This window comes from Arachis ipaensis, chromosome B03, assembly GCF_000816755.2.
Source record: "Arachis ipaensis cultivar K30076 chromosome B03, Araip1.1, whole genome shotgun sequence".
Taxonomy (NCBI): domain Eukaryota; kingdom Viridiplantae; phylum Streptophyta; class Magnoliopsida; order Fabales; family Fabaceae; genus Arachis; species Arachis ipaensis.
The window spans coordinates 105068365-105073338 of record NC_029787.2 but is presented as its reverse complement, the minus strand read 5'-3'; positions in this window follow the sequence as shown (position 1 = coordinate 105073338).

Genomic DNA, 4974 nt, shown 5'->3' with positions numbered 1-4974 from the left:
GTGGCTGGGTGGTGGTAGTTGAGGGTTGGGGAGAGAGAGAGAGAGAGAGGGTTGAGAGTGAAGGGGTGGGGCGCGAGGATAGGGTTTTGCGTGACCTGGGGGGGTTATATTTGGAAATCCACGCGGTCACGTGGGGCACGCGATCGCGTGGTGGGGGTGAAAATGGGGGTGACGCGATCGCGTATGTCGCGCGATCGCGTGAGAGGGGTAGGAAAGGGGATGACGCAATCGCGTGGGTCGTGCAATCGCGTCGCTGGAATTTGTGCTAGACGCACACTTCCATCGTCATTTTAGCGCAACTCTCTGTCTCCTTCGAGGGTGGTGTGCAATCCATGCGACGCGATCGCGTCGCTCACGCGGTCGCATGGGATTGGTTTTGTGCAAGTGACGCGATCGCATGGGGCATGCGATCGTGTGGGCCAATTTGTGCAAAACGCACAAGGGCCGCACGATTCTAGCCTAACTTTCTGGACGTTGGATCTTGACGCCGATCTCCAGGGCACGCGGCCGCGTGGGTGACGCAGTCGCGTGGATAGTGTTTTCGCAATATGACGCGATCGCATGGGGAATGCGGTCGCGTCGTGCATCCCCTTTTTTTTATATGTAAGATAAATGCAGAATGCAATGATTAATATGAATGCTATGAATGATTCCAGGTTTAATAAAGTAAAATAAAAAGAAAATAAAAATGAAAGCAATTAACAAGAATTAAATTGAAAAAGAAGCGACCATACCATGATAGGTTGTTTCCCACCTAGCACTTTTAGTTAAAGTCCTTAAGTTGGACATTGGAGGAGCTTTCTGCTATGGCGGCTTATGTTTAAATTCGTCCAAAAATCTCCACCAGTGCTTGGAATGCCAATAGCCTCCGGGATCCCAAACTAGGCATGCAAAGCTTCTGAACGGCTTCAAACAGATTGTTAGGCTCCCGGGGTGACAAACGTCAGAATAAACTCCAGGATCCCAAGCCTTGCTTTTAAATCCGCCTCCGTTTTGATCTACATGTCTCCATCCGGGTGGTTTAAAGAGTAGAATCTCACCATGGTGACCAAACGTTCTCTGTGATCCATGCAATTGAGCATGATACCAATCTGTGTACTTCGAGGTGAAGCGTGGAACCTTATTGAACCTTGTGCACCAACTCTGAGTATGAGCCATTTCCCTCTTACTCTTTAAGTCATTCTATCTTAGAAAATCTGAAACTACTCAACACACTAATCACTGCATCGAATGGAAATAAAGGTAATTAAAATAATTAATTTTAAAGCTTAGGAAACATATTTTTCACGTACATCACATAATAAGGAAGGGAAAGCAAAACCATGCAATTAATATGAATAAGTGGGTGAAGGATTGAATAAATCACTCAAACTAAGCACAAAATAACTCATGAAATATGGGTTTATCAGTTTTTCGTAGATAATGTGTAAGGTAACGTGAAAACTTAGGCTAGTTAACCGTAAGATAAATTGAACTATGTGCATATGTTGATGCTTAATGATTTCTAATGAAAATATTGAGTTTATTATGAAAATGGAATGAATATTGTTATTATGAGGATTGATAATGATTATGAATGATAATAATGATATATTGATGAATTGCGTTGTTGTTGATTATTGATTGTTGGGTTGGAAGTGATAAAAATTGAGCATAGAAAAGTTATGAAAGAGATGAGATGGATATGAGATTACTTTGAGGATATTTGGTGTTGTTTTGAGGAGTAAAATAATGGTTTGAAATCAAGATTTTGGAAAGAACGGGATTTTGGTGTTTTGTTAAAAAGTGAATTGTTGACCAACTTCGGCGAGTCATAAATTGACATCCAAACCCCCAATTTATGTGAAACTTGTTTCAAATAAAAATGAGTCCGTGAAATTTATGATGTTCGAAGAACAGATGAAAAATCATTTAAAACGAAAAAGTTATGCACGTTCGAAGTTTGGTGTAAAAATATGGTTTTAGCATCTTTTGAAGGAAACGGGGTTTGTGTACGCGGAAGCATGGTCACGATGCGAGCATTCTCTTCTGCCTCGAACATTCGCGTATGCGGGACATGGTTGCGTACGCGACTCTGATAGATTGCGTGTGAGAAGGGGTATCTCACGTACACGAAGCCCTTGCTTTGGCCTAAAAATGTGATTTTGAACGTTTCACCAATTCTCTAGCTTTTGAAACCTCTATAACTACCTTCTAGAACCTAATACCTAGTTTTTAAACATAGAAAAGGAGAGGAGACCTATAGTGGAAGGTTGGGAAGAGGAAGAACTTGGATCGAGGGATTTAAAAGAAGTTAAAGATAGTATGAATGATGATGAAACTAATGTTGGTTGATTGACGAAGTGCAAAATATTGAGACTATTATGAATGAAGTTTAACTTGATGATGATTGATTGATAATGAATGAATATGATAAATGAAGCATGATTAAGGATGATTGATGATAAGTATGTATGTGTTTTCTCTCTAGTTATAAGGGTGACAGGGCACATATTTCCTCTAATGGTGATAGGGCACCTCTCATTCTAATAGTTAGCCGATGTGCTGAGATATTTTTGCAAAACAGAGAGACAATGCCCGGGTTAGCTACCGGACTTGTCGGGTTGGCTGTATAACCGACAAATAAGCTCATTAGCTATAGGACAACATGCATCATATGCATTTGTATGACTTGTTTGATTATGTATTTGTATTGGTTTGCCTATCTGCTTATATGTAATTAACTGCTACTTGTCCTATATGCTGTACTTGCTATCCGTAATTGTGTTTTCCTTCTATGCTTTGTATATGTGTGCAATTGAGAGATCCCTCGTTTGGAAGAGGTGTGACGAGGGTTGTTCCATCGGTTTTTTGGAGCTGAAGAAAGCAGAAAGTGAAGGGTTAAGTTAGAAATTAAGTCAGGACTATTCATGCTCTCTTTTTTCTTGCCCTATTCATGCTCTCTTTTTTTAAGGAGCTCACAGGATGGGACACTTCATTTTTTTCGAATTCTTTTTCAATGCAAACATTTCAAGATGCATCATTATAACATTTGGGTGCAAGATTGAAGATGGAGTTTTTTCACCACTACTTCAGCGAACATTGATTTATTATGGCAGAACTCCCTGTTGAATGAGTTAGGGTCCCAGAACACCAAGGTATTTTTATGGCTTTTGCTAATCTTATGAGTAGGAAATTGACAGCCCCAAGCTTTCTTTAGGCTTCTAAATGACTCTTTAAGACTTTGGCTATCCCAAGTTGCTTAAATATGATAGTACACCTTCAAGATTTTAAAAGACCCCTTGATAATGTGTCTTCATCTGAGGACTTCTCCATGGTGATCATCCCTTCAACCTCATCTATATCTCAGTTAGCATTACCTCTCTTACAACGTCTATGATTCCAACGTCTTGTTGGAAAAAGGGGTGTTCTTCACGTCAGCTTGATTTTGTTCTCCATTTAGGAATGTCTTCCCTTCTTTATTTACTTATAGAATACTATCCTTGCCACGTAACAATCAGTCAGGTCATGACTCTTATTTCGGTGTACCATGCAGTATTTTAGGTCCCTCAAATCTTTAGGAGTTGGTGGTTCTTTATTTGTTCTGGATTCAATGTTTCATCCTTGAAATACCTATTTATGACCACCATGGCCTGGGCTCTAGAGAGGAAAAGTGAAGATGGAGGATTATTTCTATTAGAACCCATAGGATAGGAATAACTTCTGCTCCTACCACTAGCAACACACACCTCTAGGGGGAAAACTTCTTTAGATTTTTTTTCTATTGTACTTCATTGTCTTGGTTATGTAAAATGCTCTCTTCAAGAGTTCAGAAAAGGTATTTATGTTACTCATGGATAGATAGACTTGGGATCCGTCTTCCACGTTTTACTACACTCGTGCACCAATTGTGATTTTGGGAGGGTGTCTATGCAAAGTAAAGTTTGATAACTGTATCTCTTATAAATGCCACCAATCCTTCTCCTTGTTTTTGTTTTACTCTTCCTAGGTCCATGATGTGCATGGAGGGTTCCTCCAATAGAAACTTGTTACAAAATTTTGTCACCAACTGTTCTCAAGTATTAATGCTATTGGCTTTTAACTTAGCATATCAGGTGAATGCCCTCCCCATCAATGATTTTGAGAACTCCCTGATCTTGAACTCCGGGTGATTTTTGAACATCCCGAGGTCATTTAAAAATGACAGGAGATATTTTTTGACACTTTTTGTACCATCAAACTTGGGAAAAGTAGGTGGTTAGTACCCTTTAAGGTACGATTTTGTCAAAATATGATGCCGAAATGGTAGATTTATCTCCCAAGTGGATTTATTTTGCTCTCCTTTGTCCTTTAGAATACGTGTCAACTCCCTATGAGTGACAGGAGTGTTCTCGTCTTCCTCCATATGCTCCTAATTCATGGCTGCAGGCGGTGAAGGGATTCTATACCTCATTTGGTTTTTAGCCAATATTTTACTGATCAAAGCCTGCATCTTTGCCTGGTTGTCTATCATGTTATTGTACACGTGAGCGGGAATAGTAATATGAGTGTGTAGACCAGTAGTACCTTCAGTATGCGATGCAAAAAAATTTTCACAGGTAGGAGCTCCTCCTCCTCCGACACCCAGATTCTGCTGTCCCATGTGTTCCTCTTTTTGGTTGCTCTCGTCCTCATCTTGAGGTGTTCCCAAGCTGAGATTGAGGTCTTGAGGGGTTATTGAACGTCACCTGGGTGGTTGATTCTACCCAAAATTAGTGTTGCTAGACTCAGCCATTGCGTCGAAGTGCTCCTCCACAGTGGAGTCGCCAAATGATTCGGGTGAGTTTTGTGAAATAGATTAAGTAGAAGAAAGATTAAGATGAGAGATTAAGGTAAGTAAACTTGTGAGAAAAATTTTTCTATTAACAGCAAGTAAGTAACACAAGAACTAAAGATGAGAAATAGAGGTGAAGAACAAATGTAGAGACCTTCACTAAGATTATAAGAGGGTGAATA